Raw genomic sequence first — 22,603 nt, forward strand, 5'->3', positions numbered from 1 at the left:
AACGGGAGCGTTTGAGAGGGGGGATAAGGGGAGAGTGGAAGTTACATCCGGCCTGGATACAACATATAAATATGCAGGGCATCATGCGGGAGATTGGGGAATTCTTTGTCCATAATGATGATAGTGCTCACCCTCTGGTGGTATGGAACGCCATGAAGGCATATCTCCGGGGAATTCTATACAGGGATATATGTAGGAGAAAGACACAAACTAAGCGAGATGAGGTGGATAGTCTGGAAGTCCTAACTAGGGCGGAAATAGAAGTGGCACAGCACGCTACACCTGACACTCAACTGACACTTAGGCAGGCACATGAAAGGGTCAATAGGTTACTACTAGATAAAGCAACTAAGAAGCAGGCTTTTCAGAAGATTAGATTCTACGAAGAAGGGGAAAAAGTTGGTCATCTATTGTCGATTATAGCTGCAGCCCAGAGAGGCAGCTCATTTATACATAGTATGGATACTGCAAAGGGGACAAGGGTTACTGAGACGCCTGACATTCTGGAGGTCTTCGCAGGTTTTTACCAGAACCTCTATTTATCGAGTAGAATGGGAGGGGAAGGGGGGGCGGAGGCATTTCTAGGAGCGGGACTGCTTCTGACACTATCTATGGAAGATAGGGATAAGTTGGAGTCTCCTATCACAGTAGAGGAGTTGGAGATTGCTCTGCATGGCATGACTAATGAGAGGGCCCCGGGAGCAGACTGTCTTCCTGCGGAAATATACAAACACCTAGAAGAAATTCTGCTACCCAAGCTATTAATAGTGTTTGAGGAGGCTATGAAAGAAGGGATTTTGCCTGCGTCTATGTGGGAGGCGGTGATAGTGGTAATTCCTAAGGACGGTAAGAATCCAGTAATTCGAGATTCATACAGGCCAATATCCTTGCTGACAGCTGATGTGAAAATACTGGCTAAAGTGCTGGCGAACAGACTAACTGGTGTTATTGATACATTGATCCATATGGATCAATCGGGGTTTATGCCCAACAGATCAACAGCAGCCAATATACGGAGACTATATCTCAATCAGCAGTTGCCAGTCGATAACCCAGGTGGGAGGGTAATAGCCTCACTTGATGCCCTTAAAGCCTTTGACTCTGTAGAATGGTCATACCTGTGGAGAGTGCTGCATAGTATGGGCTTTGGTCCTCAATTTACAGCGTGGATTCAGCTATTGTATACTCAACCCACAGCTAGAGTTAAGATTAATGGGGTAATGTCTGCGGGAATACAGCTGCATAGAGGAACGAGGCAAGGCTGTCCATTGTCACCGCTCCTTTTCGCTATTGCGATAGAGCCATTGGCGGCTGCTATTAGACGCAACAAGGCAATAAAGGGGTTTCAATATGGCGATTTGGAGTAAAAGGTGGCCCTGTATGCGGATGACCTTTTGTTATTCCTAGGGGACCCCTCGGCTTCATTGGATCATGCTGTGCAGACCATTGAGGGGTTCGGTGAGATCTCTGGACTGACCATAAATTGGACTAAATCAAGCCTATTTAAAGTGGACAAGGAGGTGGTATGGACTCAGGAAGACATAGGGGCCAATAAACTACAATGTGTGGAAATGTTTAAATATTTGAGGATACAGGTTTCCCTACCAGTGACTGAGTACCTTAATACTAATCTAGTACCCCTAATGGCAATTCTAAGAACTAAGGTGGACACTTGGAACAAATTACACTTGTCGGTGGTGGGACGGATTAATCTACTTAAAATGGTTTTAATACCCAAGCTTTTATATATATTACACAACTTCCCAATCTGGATACCGCAGAAAAGGTTCGGAGTGGTGAATTCACTGTTTAGGGCCTTGGTATGGGGTAAGAAACAACCTAGAATAAGGCTAGAAACCTTGCAAAGACCAAAGGATGAGGGGGGACTGGCACTACCAAATCCGGAACTGTATTTTTTAGCTGCCCAAAGTCAACATCTCAGAGGGTGGTCTAATCAAGAGAAGGCAGGCGTCATCAGAGGAGTGCTGGAATACGTACTAAATATAAGTCCGTTAATACTTGGCCTAGAGAATGGGAAGATGGGTGTAATGGGAGATGGGTGTCCCACTCTGCGACTCTTACAAGACCTGTGGAACAGACAAAAGAGGGTGAGAGGGGTGACCGGGTTGACTAGATTCACAGTTATATGGGATAATAATAACCTCCCAGAGATTCGGAAACTTGGGAGACTGGAATGCTGGAAACGTAGGGGGCTGACATTAATGTCTCAAATTATGGGTAACGGGGAGCTGAGACCGTTTGTGCAATTACTGAGTGAGTTTCAGTTGCCGCATTCTGAATGGTACCACTACTGTCAGGTACGGCATGTCATTACGGCTCAAAAACTTTCCAGAAACCTGCAGATACAATCTGACATAGTGTTGGACTATATATGTGGTGGTGCTGGACTTACGAAAGGGGTAATTTCTAACACCTACAAAGATATATTGCATACACATTTAATGGGGTTCCCACTTAAAGCAAGATCCAAATGGGAGGGAGAGATTGGGGTGATGACTGACGAGGTATGGGACAGCGTCCTAGAATATGTCCCCAAACTCACTATGAGTGAACCAGCTAGGTTGTCCCATCTTTATGTGATCCATCGTGTGTACCGTACCCCCCTTCTGATGTTTAAAATGGAGCTGAGGGACTGTCCAAGATGTGGGGGGTCTGATGCCGGAATCCTTCATATGATGTGGACTTGTCCCAGGCTATCTGCGTTCTGGTTTAATGTCATTGACAGAATAGAAGGTGCTTACGGAAGTGTTATACCCAAAAACCCACTGGTCTGCATACTGGGATATGTGGAGGAAATTGAAATAGTTAATAGTGCAAAGCTTGCTATAGCCAGACTACTATATGTAGCAAGGAAGCTGATTGCGAGGAACTGGATCAGGAAAGAACCACCTTCTGGGAGAGAGTTTATGAAACAGGTGTCTTGCATCATCCAGCTGGAGGAAAGGATATATGCTAAAAGAGGCAATTCTAAAACCTATGAGAGGTTGTGGAATCCCTGGTTACAATACGGTACAGTTAACTGATGGGAATGTGCTATATTTTGCAAAGCTGGTGTTGTCGATAAACCATTAATACCCGAACATAGGAACATTTCTGTTTTGTATGGTTTGATTGACAATATGGGTAAAGAGGATGACTAATGGTAATTTACGGTGTAAGAGGAATCTTATGGAGAAAAGAGTTATATATGCTGTCTACATGGGGGGAGGATGAGAGGGGGGGAATAGGGTTGTTCAATTTGTATATCTATTGTTTGTGGAAGATTTACTGTATATTCTGTATTTTGAATTCTTATTAATAAAAATCTGTTTGATAAAAAAAAAGATAAGCTCCTTGGGGGGGGTCTAGTTTCCAAAATGGGGTCACTTGTGGGGGGGTTTACACTGTTTAGGCACATCAGGGGCTCTCCAAATGCGACATGGCGTCCGATCTCAATTCCAGCCAAAAAAGTCAAATGGCGCTCGTTCCCTTCCGAGCTCTGCCATGCACCCAAATAGTAATTTACCCCCACATATGGGGTATCAGCATACTCAGGACAAATCCCCCAATAACTTTGGGGTCCTGTTAGCCTTGGGAAAATAAAAATTGGGGGTGAAAAGATCATTTTTTGGAAAAATATGATTTTTTTAATTTTATGGCTCTACGTTATAACCTTCTGTGATGCCCTTAGGGGTTCAAAGTGCTCAACACACATTTAGATAAGTTCCTTGGGGGGCTAGTTTCCAAAATGGGGTCACTTATGGGGGGTTTCCACTGTTTAGGTACATCAGGGGCTCTCCAAACGCGACATGGCGTCCGCTCTTGATTCCAGCCAATTTGACATTCAAAATCTCAAATGATGCTCCTTCCCTTCTGAGCACTGTCGTGCGCCTAAAGATTGGTCTTCCTCCACACATGGGGTATTGGTGTACTCAGGAGAAATTTCACAACAAATATTGAGGTTCATTTTCTCCTGATACCCTTGACAAAATAAAAAAATTGTGTCCAAACAAAAATTTGGGGGAAAAAGTTAAATGTTCTTTTTTTCCTTCCACATTGCTTCAATTCTTGTGAAGTACCTAAAGGGTTAATAAACTTCTTGAAAGTGGTTTTGAACACCTTGAGGGGTGCAGGTTTTTAGAATGGTGTCACTTTTGGGTATTTTCTGTTATATTGACCCCCCAAACTCACTTCAAATGTGGGGTGGGCCCTAAAAAAAAAATGGTTTTGTAAATTTTGTTGGAAAAATGAGAAATCGCTGGTCAACTTTTAACCCTTATAACTTCCTAAGAAAAGAAAATTTTGGTTCCAAAATTGTGCTGATGTAAAGTAGACATGTGGGAAATGTTATTTATTAACCATTTTTTGTGACATATCTCTCTGATTTAAGGGCATAAAAATTAAAAGTTTGAAAATTGCAAAATTTTAAAAATGTTCACCATATTTCCATTTTTTCATAAATAAACATATATCATATCAAAGAAATTTTACCACTAACATGTAGTACAATATGTCGCGAAAAAACAGTGTCAGAATCAGCGGGATCCGTTGAAGCATTCCAGAGTTATAACCACATAAAGTGACAGTGGTCCGATTTAAAAAAAATGGCTCCTTGTTCATGGAATATGCTACAAATCAGAATAGGAATCTTTATCATCATGTAAGGGGTTTATTTACTTGGATTTGTCGTGTACATTTCATGTGGAAAATCTTATGGCTGTCTGTCCATGCCTGAGCTGGAGAAATAAACCTGATCAGATGATTGGAAATGTATTTCAGTAGCAGAAAATTCTGCTGTAAATACACCATGTGCAGAATTATTAGGCAAGTTGTATTTGAGAGGATTCTTTTTATTATTGAATAACAACTATGTTCTCAATCAACCCAAAAGACTCATAGATATCAAAGCCTAATATTTTTGGAAGTTGGAGTGGGGCTTTTTTTAGATTTGGCTATCTTAGGCCGGTTTCACATTAGCGCTTTTTCAGCGCACGCACGGCCGGGGGTAGCTCCGCACCCGAGCCGGCTCTCTGCCCGGCGTGCCCGCCCCTTGCTTGTAGCGCCGCCTACTAGCGGACAGCGGCGCCTGCGATCGGCGCACCCTATCTTTAGCATAGGGTGCGCAGATTGTGCGCAGGCCGTGCGCTAGTTGCGCTTTGACCTGCGCTGCGCACTTTTGACGGTGCGCCGTGCGCGCCAAAATCCGAAAAGTTTGATTTTGGCGCGCACGGCGCACCGTCAAAAGTGCGCAGCGCAGGTCAAAGCGCAACTAGCGCACGGCCTGCGCACGATCTGCGCACCCTATGCTAAAGATAGGGTGCGCCGATCGCAGGCGCCGCTGTCCGCTAGTAGGCGGCGCTACAAGCAAGGGGCGGGCACGCCGGGCAGAGAGCTGGCTCGGGGGCGGAGCTACCCCCGGCCGTGCGTGCGCTGAAAAAGCGCTAATGTGAAACCGGCCTAAGGAGGATATCTTTGTGCAGGTAACTATTACAGTGCAGAATTATTAGGCAACTTAATAAAAACCAAATATATACCCATCTAACTTTTTTATTTTCACCAGGTAAACCAATAGAGCAACACAAAATTTAGAAATAAACATTTCTGACATTAAAAAACAAAAACAAAAAAAAAATCAGTGACCAATATAGCCACCTTTCATTACGATGACAATCAAAAGACTTCCATCCATAGATTGTCAGTTGCTTGATCTGTTTACGATCAACATTGCATGCCGCAGCCACCACAGCCTCACAGACACTGTTTGGAGAGGTGTAATGTTTTCACTCCCTGTAGATCTCACATTTTATGAGGGACCACAGGTTCTCTATGGGGTTCAGATCAGGTGAACAAGGGGGCCATGTCATTATTTTTTCTTCTTTTAGACCTTTACTGGCCAGCCACGCTGTGGAGTATTTGGATGCATGTGATGGAGCATTGTCCTGCATGAAAATCATGTTTTTCTTGAACGATACCGACTTCTTCCTGTACCACTGCTTGAAGAAGGTGTCTTCCAGAAACTGGCAGTAGGTCTGGGAGTTAAGCTTCACTCCATCCTCAACCCGAAAAGGTCCCATAAGTTCATCTTTGATGATACCAGCCCATACCAGTAGCCAACCTCCACCTTGCTGGCGTCTGAGTCGGAGTGGAGCTCTCTGCTCTTTACTGATCCAGCCTCGGGCCAATCCATCTGGCCAATCAAGAGTCGCTTTCATTTCATCAGTCCATAAAACCTTAGAAAAATCAGTCTTAAGATATTTCTTGGCCCAGTCTTGACGTTTTATCTTATGTTTCTTGTTGAAAGGTGGTCGTTTTTCAGCCTTCCTTACCTTGGCCATGTCCCTGAGTGTGGCACACCTTGAGCTTTTTGATACTCCAGTAACGTTGCAGCTCTGAAATATGGCAAAACTGGTGGCAAGTGGCACCTTGGCAGCTTCACGCTTGATTTTCCTCAATTCATGGGCAGTTATTTTGCGCCTTTTTTTATCAACACGCCTCTTGCGACCCTATTGGATATTTGCCATGAAACGCTTGATTGTTCGGTGATCACGCTTCAAAAGTTTGGCAATTTCAAGACTGCTGCATCCCTCTGCAAGACATCTCACAACTTTTGACTTTTCAGAGTCCGTCAAATCTTTCTTCGGACCCATTTTGCCAAAGGAAAGGAAGTTGCCTAATAATTAAGCACACCTTGTATAGGGTGTTGATGTCATTAGACCATACCCCTCCTCATTACAGAGATGCAAATCACCTGATTTACATAATTGGCAGGCTTTCAAGCCTATACAGCTTGGCGTAGGACAACATGTATAAAAAGGATGATGTGATCAAAATACTCATTTGCCTAATAATTCTGCACCCAGTGTATACCAAAATAAAGTCTATACCATGCCCTATCTGACAGGATTCCCTCTAGCAGTGCACAAATTTTATGGAAAAAGAATGTGCGCATTGTGAATATGGCCATACGGGGCAGACAAAAATGAGGGCACAAGGCCTGTAGGTCTGTGTATGTACAAAAACTGTAGTCACACCGTTCAATCCTCTATGGTGCCCCAATGAGGTACTATATTTTCCATTAGAAGTGATCCATCTGAAGTAATTCCTCCGCAGCACAACATGCAATGTGCCACAGCACGTTTTTTTCCTCATGGTTTCTGTATACATAGGTAGGGAAAAAAACACCGGTCTCTTTGTGTAGGTACACTTAACTGTGCGAGACAAAATCTTAAAAAGCAAAACAAAAAAATCACATTGTAAGATTTTTACATAATTAATTTGCATTTCATTGCATGAAATAATAAGTATTTGATACAATAGAGAACCAGAACTTAGTATTTGATACAGAAACCTTTGTTTGCAATTACAGAGATCGGACTTTTCCCGTAATTCTTGACCCTGTTTGCACACACCGCAGCAGGGATTTTGGCCCATTCCTCCATACAGATCTTTTTCAGATCTTTCAGGTTTCGGGGCTGTCGCTGGGCCACATTGATATTAGGCTCCCTCCAAAGATTTTCTATTGGGGTCAGGTCTGGAGACTGTCTAGGCCACTCTAGGCCTTTGAAATGTTTCTTACTGAGCCACTCCTTAATTGCCCTGGCAGTGTGTGTCGGGTCATTGTCATGCTGAAAGAACCAAACGCGACCCATCTTCAATGCTCTTATTGAGGGAAGGAGGTTGTTGGGCAAAATCTCAAGATACATAACCCCATCCATCCTCCCTTCAATACGGTGCAGTCATCCTGTTCCCTTCGCAGAAAAGCACCTCCAAATTGTGATGTGTCCCCAACCATGCTGTCACGATAATATAAATATGATGTATGGTTTTCCTTATCACACCTTTCTACAACGTTCCATGGCTTTTCTGACACACACACAGATTTGACCCCCACAGCCTCCTGCACCAGGGGAGCTCTTCTTCACACTATGCATGCGTGTGTAATCCTATACTCCTTCCTCCACCTCAAGGATGTGCTGGTGGTCAGAATACAATCTTTTGTCTGAAAACGTGCTCTTTTGTCCAAGAGAGTTCATTTAAAAAGCTTAATAGTATGGCATAAATTGACCCCAATTAGTGATAGAGATATAAAAATTACATATTCCGAATGTCCACCGATAGATTTAGACACCAGAAAAAATTTTAAGCTCCAAACCCAGCAGTATCCGTGGAATGGATTTCTGCTTACCCCTAGCCGTCAGACAGTGTGCGTTTGGACTTAAATGAACGCCAATTTCAGGCTGAGTAAGATGATCATTTTGTCATCCTTCAACAAGCTTCCCTCCCCGAGATATGAAATTAATAAGGTTTTAGCAAGTTTTAATTCTTAGCGAAAAAGGGATGGCTTCCATAGCTCCGATCCCCTCAGTGATGTCACAAGCAGAGGGTATATGATCAGGAACCTCAGTCTGAAGTCAGAGAGACATGCAGGGAAACAGCGTATACCATCCATGCTGTGGGCTGAATCCTTGCCTTTGGGAGCCCCTCCCCCCCAAACCACATGCTATCCATGGACTGAGATATCTGTAAGTGCTTATTTTCACCTTTAATCCTTCTTTATTTTGTAATTGCCTGTACATTCTATAATTGTCTCAATTTGTAACATCTTTTTTATATTTGTAAACACTGCCTACTTTTTGGAGTAAAATATAAAATTACTAGCTTAGTTTCTCCTTCATCTATAACGTATCCCCACGACCTCCGTGCTAAATTAAGCCAACGCTACTGATCGGGTGGCTCCTGACCCGATCTTGATTAGAACCAGGAACTGGTGGTGGCGTAGTGTGTTCTGGGCTTTTGGGGGAGACCCTGGCAGTGACGAACAGAGTTTGATAAGTGTATATCCCACCTAGGACCAGGATTAGTCATCTCCCTCACTGCAGCCTTCCCATTAGCCCGTACACAGTGAGGCTACCCGTCTGGCGACTACTTATCCTAGGTGCAGTTCCCTGACTGACCTGAGGGTAAGGGGGGCCCAGAGAGCTGCAAGTTCCAAACCGGAATTGGAAAGTGGGATATACATAAATCCTGCTGAAGAACTGGGGGCAACCAAACACCCCCGCAGTTCGTGACATATTGGTGGCAGCGATGGGATAACCAAATATATCCCCCCTGTGATCCGTGACACATTCATCATGGTTGGGACAGTGTTCTTGGGGTTGTACTCCTTCCTCCAAGGATGGTAAGTGGAGTTTATACCAAAAAGTTCTATTTTGGTCTCATCTGACTGCATGACCTTGTTCCATGCCTCCTTGGATCATCCAGATGAACATCAGCGAACTTTCAACGTGCCTAGACATGTGCTGGCATGAGCAGGGGGACATTGCGTGCCCTTCAGGATTTTAATCCACGACGGCGTATTTTGTTACTAACAGTAATGTTTTATAATGTGGTCCCAGCTGTCTTCAGGTAATTAACAAGGTCCTCCCATGTAGTTCTGACCTTATTCTTGACCTTTCTCAGAATCATTCTTACCCTACGAGGGCAAGATCTTGTATGGAGCCCAGACCGAGGAAGATTGGCAGTCATCTTGTATTTCTTACATTTTCTAATAATTGTGCCAACAGTTGTTGCCTTCTCACCAAGCTGCTTGTCTAATGTCTTGTAGCCCATCCCAGCCTTGTGCAGGTCTACAATTTTGTCCCTAGTGTCCTTATACAGCTCTTTGGTCTTGGACATGGTGGAGCGGCGGGAGTGTGATTGATTGTGTGGACAGGTGTCTTTTATACAGGTAACGAGTTCAAACGGGTGCAGTTAATACAGGTAATGAGTGCAGAGTAGGAGGGTTTGTGAGTAGGTGGGTTTACTGTAATGGCCAGCATTCTTGCTGGTTGGTAGGTGATCAACTTATTTCATGCAATAAAATGCAATTATTTAAAAATCATACAATTTGATTTTCTGTTTTGTTTGTTGAACGAAATTTATTGGTTATTTTAAATTTTTGTGGGAATTCAAAAACTGAAAAGTGGGGTGTGCAATATTATTCAGCCCCTTTACTTTCAGTGCCGCAAACTCACTCCTGAAGTTCATTGTGGATCTCTGAATGATTCAATGTTGTCCTAAATGACTAATGATGATAAATATAATCCACCTGTGTGTAATCAAGTCTCCGTATAAATGCACCTGCTCTGCGATAGCATCAGGTTTCTGTTTGATGCACAGAGAGCATCATGAAGACCAAGGAAGGGTATGTGCACACGCTGCGAATTCTGTTGCAGATTCGCTGCGGATTTGGCCCTGCGGATCCGCAGCAGTTCTGCAGACAGCGCCATGTTATTCAATGGGATTTCAAATCCGCAGTGCACACGCTGCAGATTTTTCCGTGCGGAAAAGCTGCGGTTTTAAATCCGTAGCATTTTAATTCTTTCTGCGGATTCCGCTGCGGTTTGGCACCTATTCCATTGTCCAGGTGTCAAACCGCAGGGGAAAACTGCTGTCCAATCCGCAGGGAAACCGCAAGTCACTTTACCTGCGGATCCGCACAGAAAAATCCGCAGGTGAATCCGCAGTGTGTGCACGCAGCCGAACACAACAGTCAGGTCCGTGATACTGTTGTGGAGAAGTTTAAAGCCAGATTTGGATACAAAATGATTTTAAAAATTTTAAACATCCCAAGGAGCACTGTGAAAGCGATCATATTGAAATGGAAGGAGTATCATACCACTGCAAATCTACCAAGACCCGGCCGTCCCTCTAAACTTTCATCTCAAACAAGAAGAGAAGACTGATCAGAGATGCAGCCAAGAGGCCCATGATCACTCTGGATGAACTGCAAAGATCTACAGCTGAGGTGGGACAGTCTGTCCATAGGACAACAATCAGTCGTACACAGCACAAATCTAGCCTTTATGGAAGAGTGTCAAGAAGAAAGCCATTTCTCAAAGATATCCATAAAAAGTGTTGTTTAAAGTTTGCAACAAGCCACCTGAGAGACACACCAAACATGTGGAAGAAGGTCCTCTGGTCAGATGAAACTAAAATCGAACTTTTTGGCAACAATGCCAAACAATATGTTTGGCGTAAAGGCAACACAGCTCATCACCCTTAACACACCATCCCCACTGTCAAACATGGTGTTGGCAGCATCATGGTTTGGGCCTGCTTTTCTTCAGCAGGGACAGGGAAGATGGTTAAAATTGATGGGAAGATGGATGGAGCCAAATACAGGACCATTCTTGAAGAAAACCTGTTGGGAGTCTGTAAAAGACCTGAGACTGGGACAGAGATTTGTCTTCAAACAAGACAATGATCCCAAACATAAAGCAAAATCTACGATGGAATGGTTCACAAATAAACGTATCCAGGTGTAAGAATGGCCAAGTCAAGGTCCAGACCCTGAATCCAATCGAGAATCTGTGGAAAGAGCTGAAAGCTGCTGTTCACAAATGATCTCCATCAAACCTCACTGAGCTCGAGCTGTTTGCCAAGGAAGAATGAGCAAGAATTTCAGTCTCTTGATATACAAAACTGATAGAGGCATACCCCAAGCGACTTGCAGCTGTTATCACAGCAAAAGTTGGCACAACAAAGTATTAAGTTAAAGGGGCCGAATAATGCATGCCCCACTTTTCAGTTTTTGAATTTCCACAAAAATTTAAAATAACCAATAAATTTCGTTCAACTTCACAATTGTGTCCCACTTGTTGTTGATTCTTCACCAAAAATTTACATTTGGTATCTTTATGTTTGAAGCATGGTATATGGGAAAAGGTTGAAAAGTTCCAGGGGGCCGAATACTTTCGCAAGGCACTGTAGTATATACCTATGTTATCTCTCCTGTATAGTATATACCTGTGTTATCTCCCCTGTATATAGTATATACAGTACCTGTATGTCATCTCCCCTGTATATTTTTTTATATACCTTTATGTCATCTCCCCTGTATATAGTATATACCTGTATGTCATCTCCCCTGTATATAGTATATACCTGTATGTCATCTCCCCTATATATAGTATATACCTGTATGTCATCTCCCCTGTATATAGTATATACCTGTATGTCATCTCTCCTGTATAAAGTATATACCTGTATGTCATCTCTACTGTATATAATTGTATGTTATGAGCGTGGCTATGTAGCGCTGCAGTGAGGACGTGCTTCTGCAAGCTCCTGCCATCCTGAAAAATATCCGGCCAGCGGACCCTTACCCCTGCCGACATTTGCCTGTCCTCTGGCTCCTCTGGACTTGGGGGCGCTCCTGGAAAGATTTGGGCGGCCGGCGGGGCCTGCACAGGGCGGCGGCCATCTTGGAGGCTCACGCTCTGCCTGTGTGAGACGCGACGCCGGACTCCCTTGCTGCAGCGCTGAAGGAGCAACAGGACGGTGAGCAGACATTCTGACTGATTGAGGGGAGCAGGCGGTGTGTGCCCTGGAAGATTGGGCCCCGCGTTCCCCTCTCTATTATATCGCCTGCCCTGCCAGCGCCATCATTATAGGGACTTGGATCCCTCTCTGGCTGTTGTCCCCGTGGGGTCCTGGGGGTCTCTTCCTGGGCTATAGGAGCCCCTGTTTGCCACCTGGAGCTGGACACTGCCTCCCTGTGTGACGCTGCGGGTCTGTGCTACTCCTGAGACCTGCAGCCACCATCTGATCATTATACCCCATCTGTAACTCTGACTCAGGGGGCTTTAGAGTGCATTGTTTCTACTACCCGGCTGTGCCCTATTGTGCTAAAATGAGTCGTTCTAAGGGGTCTGGAACAGCGGCTGAAAGGCTAAAGGAATATGCCGGATTAGACCATGCTGAGGGCTCAAGATCTAATAAAAATAATCCCTCACAAGCTCAGCGAAAGAGCCGCGCCTCTGAGGGTGGGGAGGAGAGTGAGCAGGAGGAATTAACCCTTAAGCAGGCGTCTGAACAACTCATGCAGGCCATCTCCTTAACCAGGACGTCTCTGGGAAGATAGAGGATGTGTACACCGAGGTGGGACGCCTCAGACAGGATATGCAAGCCATGAAGGGCCGCATTACGGAGGCGGAGACGTGGGTATCCCAGGTAGAAGACACCATCACACCCATGGAAGCTAAACTAACGAAAGTGGCAGGCTCCATGAATGCGTGGAGGCAAAAAGCAGATGATCTGGAAAATAGAATGCGTCGGAATAACATCCGAATTATTGGCCTGCCGGAGCGATCGGAAGGACAACATCCGGAGCAATTCCTAGAAGACTGGCTTAAAACCACTTTTGGCGACGAATTCTCCTCAATCTTTGTGGTGGAAAGGGCTCACAGAGTCCCTACTAGGCCTCTTCCTCCTGGAGCCCCGCCTAGACCCTTTCTGGCGCACATCCTCAACTGCAGGGATAGAGACGTGGCTCTACGTCTGGCGCGGCAAAAGAGTCCTATCAAGTTCAACAATGCCACGATCTCGATTTTCCCGGATTTCTCTGCGGAACTCCAGAAACAACGGGCACAGTTTACGGAGGTCAAAAGACATCTACGGGAGAAGAATGTTGTGTACTCGATGATTTACCCGGCCCGGCTCCGGGTGGTCCACGGGGGTTCTACTTTGCTTTTTACAGACCCGGCGGAGGCGGCGGAGTGGCTGCGATCCCATGGAGGGTCTGCTGAAAAAGAATCCTAATGCATCTATTGCTAGTTGGTATTTTTCTATTAATCGGCTGATTGGAGCTTTACTCGAAGGCGTCTAGGTTACCAACAATACCGGACACTGGGCTCAGTGATGGTATCCCCTTGTTTGTTTTGTGATGGGAGTACAGGACTCTGCTCCTACGTTGTTTGTTGTTTATTCACTTTGTTTTTTTTCCATAGTGGTTTTTGGTATTTTTTAGGTTATAATTGCAGTCGACAACAATTTCAGTCTCTAGGTGATGTCTCTAAATTTTGCCCGGGTAATAATATGCACCATGTTCAGCTGAGTAAAATATGGGGTTGGAGTTAATATGTATGACATGGAATGTGAGGGGAATAAAAACTCGAAAAAAGATCAAGGTCTTCTCACAGGTCAGACATTATCGCCCTCATGTTGTGGCCTTGGTGGAGACGCACCTGACTAGGGATACAGCGCGGTGCTTGCAGAAGCCCTGGGTACAATGGTCTGCCGATACATTCCATACCAGCTACTCAAGGGGGGTCTCGCTGTTGGTAAATAAAGACGTCAGATGGGAAGCGAGGGAGACTCGGAGGGATCCCGAGGGTCGTTTTATTTTTGTCCATTGATAAACACCAGGAAATATGTGGTCTTATGTATTTATAACCCCCCTCCGGCTCGTATATCCATTCTGCAGAAGGCAATGAGTTTTGCCCTAAACTACCCAGGCGCAGATGTTATTTGTATGGGCGACTTTAATATGGTTATGAACAACCGCCTTGATAAATTGAGGTTGGATGATGAAGCGACTTGGGGGTCCTCTCCAATGACTACGACCCCGTTGTCATTTATGGGGGGTGGCGGGTGGTTGGATTTGTGGAGGGTGCATCACCCTGAGTTAAACGCTCTCTATCACGCATAGACTATATATTTGGTTCTGGCGGTCTGGCAATGTGGGTGGCTGATATAGAGCATGGAAGTAGGGGGATCTCAGACCATAGTCCGGTTATCCTTAAACTCAAATATGGGCATGTAAACAATGGGATAGCTTGGAAGTTGAATCCTTTCTGGTTAAAATTGATGGGGTCTACTAACAGAACGATTGATCAGTTGAATTGCTTCATCGCGTCCCACCCGGAACTCCAAGATATTAATTTATTTTTGGATGCCCTTAAGGCATACCTGAGGGGCTGTTTGTCATCCTCGATCTCTTATATTAAGCAGGTGACCGCAAGGAAGGATGACGAGGTGGAGCAACGACTGAAAGACGCAGAGGCAACATATGTATCTAACCAAACTAGCGGGAACAGGATTGAGTGGCTGGCTGCCCAAAGGTTATATACTCAACATGTGGATACTAAATCTAAGCGCAAACTATTCTTCACCCGTCAATCCTATTTCAAATTGGGGAACCAGACGGGCGAATTCTTGGCCTATCTGGTGCGCTAAAATAGCATCTCTAATACGATATTGCAGATTCGCAGGGTGGACGGCACACTGGTGTCTTCGACCGAGAAGATTCTTGGCTGTTTTCAGGATTACTACAGGTCACTATATGAATCTAAAAGTGACTTTGACACTTTGGGGTGTTTAGACTATTTGTCAGATATATCATTCCCCACATTAGATTCGGGACAACGAGCCCTTATGGATGCTGTGTCCACCGCAGAGGAGATAGATAATGCTATGACAGACATGGCCTCTGGGAAGGCCCCTGGACCTGATGGGTTCCCTATTGAACTATTTAGGAAGTATTGGGATATACTGACGCCACTTTTGGTGAAGGTATTTCGGGGAATATGGGAAGGGAATTCTATGCCTGAGTCCTTTTATGCGGCTAATATCATAGTGCTTCGGAAGGAGGGGAAGGACCCTTTAGAATGTGGATCCTATCGTCCCATTTCATTAGTAAATGTGGACTACAAAATTTTCACCAAGATTCTAGCTACCAGACTGAATTCCATTATATTGAATCTCATACATCCAGATCAAGCGGGTTTTATGCCTGGTAAAAGTACTTCTATTAACATCAGAAGAGTCCAGTCAATAGTCCAATATAGCTCCCTGGTACAAGACAACATATGGGCATTAGCATCGTTAGATGCTGCCAAGGCTTTTGACTCTCTTGAATGGCCTTTCCTCTCCGCATGTTAGCAAACGTATGGCTTTGGCAATAAATTTATAACATGGATCAAAATATTATACATGAAACCTAAGGCCCATATTATAATAAATAATTCTATATCTGAGTCTTTCACATTGCATAGGGGAACCCGTCAGGGTTGCCCTCTTTCCCCGGCTCTCTCCGCCCTTGCGATTGAGGCACTAGCAATACGCATAAGGTCCTTCCCTAATATCCAAGATATAGATATAGCAGGTCGGGTAGATACCATAGGCCTATATGCCGATGACATGGTGATATTCTTGAATGATGTGGAAGAAACTTTGCCACAGGTGATATCCCTTATAGATAGATTCAGTAAATATTTAGGTTTACATATAAATTGGGAAAAGTCTGCCCTGATGCCCCAGCTGGGGGCTCTCTCCTCACTGTCTATTGTATCTAGTTTTAAATATTTGGGCATCCACATCTCTAATAATAGTACGCTTGATCTACAACTTAATGTCCACCCGTTGCTGGAACTCGTTAAAGCTAAATTTGCATCGTGGAGTAGGCTCCCATTATCTGTGGCTGGACGCATTAACCTGATTAAAATGATATTACTCCCTAAATTTGGCTACTCGCTCCAGCACAGTGCGGTAGCGGTGCCCAAGTCCTTTTTTGTTAATCTTAACTCTCTGGTCACGTCCTTTATTTGGGGGAAAACTAGGCCCAAACTTAAATTGTCCACTTTACAAAGACCAAAGAAGGGAGGTGGGGTGGCGTTGCCAGATTTTTTCCTATACTACTTAGCTGGGCAGGATAATTGTATGTCATCTCCCCTGTATATAGTATATACCTGTATGTCATCTCCCCTGTATATAGTATATATCTGTATGTCATCTCCCCTGTATATAGTATATACTTGTATGTCTCGCAGGGTCCCTCCTGTCTGTACATGGCGGAGGCGCAGTCTCTGCTGAGACATTTCAATGGCCCTTGAGGAAGCACCTCCCTTCCATTTCTGTACTCCTTTTTGTAAGTCTTGTCTCCCTTTCTTCTTTAAAGGCTTGGGATAAATGTCTGCAGTCACTCATGAGACTACAGACTGCCAAATCATGATGGGATGCTCTTGCCGTCATGAGACCCTAATACCACTGGTGCGATCAGAAGGTCATGTGACCACATTTGCTATTTGCACTTGTCGACTAGATAAGTTTGACTTCTCTTAATAGAAGAGAATTGTCACACGACCCCCTGCTCACATCAGCGATGCTGGGGCCATTATTACTGTACATAGGGGGACTCATTGTTAAATGTTAAGTAGGCACTTAAGAAGCATTATTAATTATAGGGGCAGCTACTCTGTGGCAGATGGTGCTGAACCGGCTGTCAGTCAGTGACACGGTTACACGGTTACGGTTACAGCTGCCGCTCTCTATACACAGAGCGGTGACTGAAAACGCGCCGACGCCGCCCCCTATGATTGGAAGAGCAAGGCTGCCGGGAGGAATAAAGTTAATTTCCTCCCAGCAGTGGGGCTCTCAGTGTGGGTGAGGGTGCATTATACAACTGTATAGGACTATGGGGGTGCATTATACTCCTTATACTACATTTACGCCAATATCGGACTCCCTTCCTTTGATGTGGGCTCTGGCGGTGAGCCCACATCTTTCCCGGGACATGTCAGCTGTTTTGTACAGCTGACATGTGCCCGCAATAGCTGCGAGTGGAATCGCAATCCACCCGCGGCTATTAACTATATTTAAATGCCACTTCCGGCAATCGCGTCGGAAATATGCTCACCGGTGACCTGTGTCACGTGATCGCACGTTACCGGTGTGTCAGCATGACAACCCGAGGTCTCCTGGAGACTTCTATGGTTGTCAGTGCCGGTTTGCTGTGAGCACCACCCAGTGGTCGGCGCTCATAGCAAGTCAGTAATTCAGCTACATAGAGGCGAACTAATCGAGTTGTGGCAGCTTCTAGTCACCTATGGAGACTATTGAAGCATGCAAAAAGTAAAAACAAAATGTTTTTAAAAATATAAAAAATAAGTTTACTGTAAATCACCCCTCTTTTGCCCCATTCAAAATAGGGGGACACCCGTGTGGATCTATAGTGTGGATATCCCAAGAATTCTCTGTCCTTGCCGTTTGACTTCTCGCGGTTGACGTTATGGATAGATGATGCCATTCATGGTGAAGTTTTTCTTGTGTACTGTGTAATGTAAGTATTTAACTTTGTAATGTATATTATGCAAAAGTGTATGCAATTTCAAACTATTTCCTATTTTCTGTAATCATTGAATTATTGTAATAAAATTAATCGCCTTCTTTAAACCTGTATCCGATCTCTTGAATACTTGGCAAAACAATGGCGAAGCATTACATGGGCCCATAATACTGTATAGAGGAGCATGGGGCCCATAAAACTGGATGGAGGAGCATTACATGGGGCCTGTGATTTGCTGTATGGAGGAGCATTACATGGGGCCCGTGATATACTGTACGAATGAGCCTGTCCATGATATACTGTATGAATGAGCATTATATGGGGCCCATAATACTGTATGGTGGACTATGAGGTGCCCATAATACTGTATGGAGGACTATGAGGTGCCCATAATACTGTATGGAGGACTATGTGGTGCCCATATATTGTACTATACCTGTATTTTTCATATGTTCACCTTTCGCCTGAGGCCCACAAAAACCTGGAGCTGACCCTGGTGACAACGCACATCAAGATGAATGCTGGCTGCAGCTGTGACAGGGCACTCTGCTCTGTGACAGGTCATGCGTCGACGACACATAGAAATTTCGTTAAATGACTCCTGCAGCCTTTGATAGGCCGGCAGCCTTTCAATGTTACTGCTATGTGACGTCAGCACATGGCCTGTCACAGAGCAGAGCACAATGTCACAGCTGCAGTCGGCAGCCATTTTAACGACCACTCCAAATATGAAGCCACAAGAGGACGCCGGGGAGCACAAGAAGGTGAGGAAAATCCCCCCCTCAGTGATTGGTCAAGGTTGTGGCCATGGGGCCCAGGAAGGGGACATTAAATAAAGGGGCCCAGGATGGGGACATTATTACTGGAAGGGGCCCAGGAAAGGGACCTTTGTTATGAATGAGTCACCGGAGGAGGAAAAAACAAAAACACAAGCCAAGTCCAGAAAACCGGAGAGGCTGGCAGCCAGCGGACCGCAGACCCCCGATCCCACCCACCACAACCAACAGCACCCACGGGGGGCCCCCACGGAGCCCCAGACCCCTTGTCACAGCCGGAGAGCCAAACAAGCCCAAAGAAAGAAAGGGGAAATCCAAACCGCCCCAGAGCAGACCCCAAAGCAACAGACAGCCCCCAACATGTACCGTCAGTGAAAAACAGACGAAAACACAAACACAGACAGAAAGACAGGCCAAGCAAACGACAGGGCCCAACCAACCAGACAGGAAAGGACAGAAAAGACGTTGGCTGCAATCACGCTAAAAACCCCACCAAAAATAATGCCCAACACGTCCGACAGAAAAGGCCTCGAAGCCACTAGACCTCAAAATCACCACATCAGCACCCAGGTACACCCCGAAGACAGAGCAAAGAGATCAACCGATCAGAGACAAAAATGGAGTTCAGCCAGTCCCAACCAGGGCAGGCTGAACAAAACACTAAGTAAACAGACAAAATCTCATGGAAAAATAGCAGAGCAAAAACCTAGCTTTTAGTAGACAGGAACTAAACTGGATGCCAGAGCTCAGAGCAGAAAGGATCACCAGCACCCCTGCAGGGCGTCGGCTGCCTTATATCCACTCAGAAATTCCGGATGTCCAATCACACTCCACCTGTTCAGATGACAGGTTCTTCCCATCCAGATCAATTTCACTACCTCCTTTCACCAGCAGAGGGAGTTCATCAGACATCAGAGGTGAAGGAGAAAATGAACTCATAACAGACCTTATTAACGTGGACATTGGGGCCCATGATGGGCACATTAAAGGTTGCCCAGGATCTGGCACCTTATTAAAGGGGTGACATAATTACTGTAGGAGGTCAGGATAAGGAACATACATTATTGGTTTATGGTGGTAAATGGGGACATAATTACTGTAGGGGCCAGTCAGGGGACATTATTACTGCTGTAATTTAATTTACTTTTGATGTTACTATCTTCCATGGGGGAGAACAAAAGGGGGTCCTGCTACTGTGCAGGGTGACACTGTCTTTTTTTTCTTCATCTGACATAGTGTAGAAGTCAGGGAAAATAGTGGGGAATGTGCTCTGAAAGTGATCAGCTATAGATATCTGTGTTATTTTCTGCAGAGACGAGTCCTTGCTGGACGGTCTGCACTGGATGAAGATAAAAGACTTCAACTGCAGACATCACAGTTGAGTCAGTGTGTTACTTGTACACTTACAATGTATAATGTCACTGGTGATCACTGTATTATCTGTACACTTACACTATACACAGAGCTCCCATGCATGTCACTGGTGATCACTGTATTATCTGTACAGTATATACAGAGCTCCTGTGTATAATATCACTGGTGATCACTGTATTACCTATACACTGACACTATATACAGAGCTCCTGTGTATAATGTCACTGGTGATCACTGTATTATCTGTACATTATACATTATATACAGATCTCCTGTGTATCATTTCACTGTCGATCACTGTATTGCCTGTACACTGACACTATATACAGAGCTCCTGTGTATGTCACTGGTAATCCCTGTATTACCTGTACACTGACACTATATACAGAGCTCCTGTGTATAATGTCACTGGTGACCACTGTGTTATCTGTACACTATATACAGAGCTCATGTATATAATGACACTGGCGATCACTTTATTACCTGTACATTGACACTGTATACAGAGCTCCTGTGTATAATGTCACTGGTGATCACTGTATTTGTACACTATTTAAAAGAAAATTCGGCACTCCCAATTATGATGCAAAAAATCAAAGATTCAGATTTTTTTATTGATCCACTGTAGACAAAAATAGTTGACGTTTCGGCCAATACCTAGGCCTTCCTCAGAACTCTAATGATTAAACATAAAGAGTATGTATCAATATAATGCTAAAGACATACATGGTTTAAATTGAATATACAATAGTGGAAAAAGAAAATGAATATAATAATGGATATAATAATGGAAAGCATGATGTCGAGATCATTAAGTCAATTTTTTTAGATGCAGTCAGAAAACAAAATAGATGCCGTATGTAGAATAATAGGGACAGTGTACACTGAAGACAAATGTATGTTATTATACGTAAATGTACCATAACTTTATCTGTCCCTATTATTCTCCAGACGGCATCTATCTTGTTTTCTGACTGTTAATAGATATCACCTCTACAATCTTATATTACTTTATGGCTTATCGCCATAAATTGCTATGTGCATAATTTTTTGCAATTTTTGATGTTCCACTATGCCCTATTGGTACCTATTCATTATCTAAAAAATTGACTTAATGATCTCGACATCATGCTTTCCATTATTATATGCATTATTATGTTCATTTTCTTTTTCCACTATTGTACATTCAATTTAAACCATGTATGTCTTTAGCACTATATTGATACATACTCTTTATGTTTAATCATTAGAGTACTGAGGAAGGCCTAGGTATTGGCTGAAACGTCAACTATTTTTTTCTACAGTGGATCAATAATAAAATCTGAATCTTTGATTTTTTGCATCATAATTGGGAGTGCCGAATTTTCTTTTAAATTGATTAGGAGTGGTATCCTATTCATGCACCCCACTCTTTCGGAGTGCCACGCAATCTCTTTCTACTGTATTTATACACTATACACAGAGCTCCTGTGTATAATGTCACTGTTGATTAGTGCATGACTTGTACACTGACACTACAGAGCTCCTGTGTAGAATGTCACCAGTGGTAATATTAGTGTTATTAGTATTGTGGTTTTTATTAATGATTAGTATTGTAGTACTTTCACTATTTGGTGGAAATATGTGATCTGGTCATGATTGGTTGGTATTTCTCTTGTATATGGTAGTATTTGGTGATTATGTGGTCTGTTCTTGATGTGACTGCATTAATCCCCTGTATGCGGCATTATTCGGTCACTATGTGGTCTGATCATGATTTGAATGTATTAACCACATGTATGTGGTATTATTTGGTCACTATATGGTGGTAATATGTGGTCTGGTCATGGTGTGGCGGTATTATTGGTCTTGGTATAGTGAACTGTTTGGTCTATGGCGGTCACTTGTTCTCTCTGATATCAATAAGGGGAAGATTCTTGATTTCCAATAGAGAAACTTGGACGTTTAACCTCTCGGTGTCCTTTGACTAGTACACAGTAGGAAATATGCACTTACACTTGTTGTCCTGTGAAAACAAGTAATCACCTATCTCAGTGTTTGGTCAATATTTTGCCTAAGTATTTGTAATTCAAAACCAGGAGTGACTGGTAAATACAAAAGTGGTGACGTGTTTCTACTATACTTTTCCTCTGATTGTTCCACTCCTGATTTTGCCTTACAAACACTGATGTAAAATACTGACTAAACACTGAATGTGTGAACGTGGCCAAAGGATAAGTGATAAGTTATAGATTGATGGGGGTCCAACTGCTGAGACCTGCACTGATCTGCAGAATGTGAACTCAACCCCATTAGTATGGAGCGGCAGGAATACGACTCAACCACTGATTTATTCATTCCCTAAGGGGCTGCACTTGGCTTTTTCTGGAAGCCCCAAAGAGGATGAATGAAGTTGCGGTCAAACATCCCATCTGCTGCTTCATTTTTAAAGTGGGGATAAAAGCGTCCTGTCGGGGATAAAAGTTCCCCATTCTTAATAATCAGTGCGGTTTCCAATGGTTGGATTTCACCGATCATTAAGTTATCACCTCCCTAACCTGTGGATAGCACCCTTTAATGCAAACTACCA

This window comes from Dendrobates tinctorius, unplaced genomic scaffold, assembly GCF_039654945.1.
Source record: "Dendrobates tinctorius isolate UK_male_01 unplaced genomic scaffold, ASM3965494v1 ptg000265l, whole genome shotgun sequence".
Taxonomy (NCBI): Eukaryota; Metazoa; Chordata; class Amphibia; order Anura; family Dendrobatidae; genus Dendrobates; species Dendrobates tinctorius.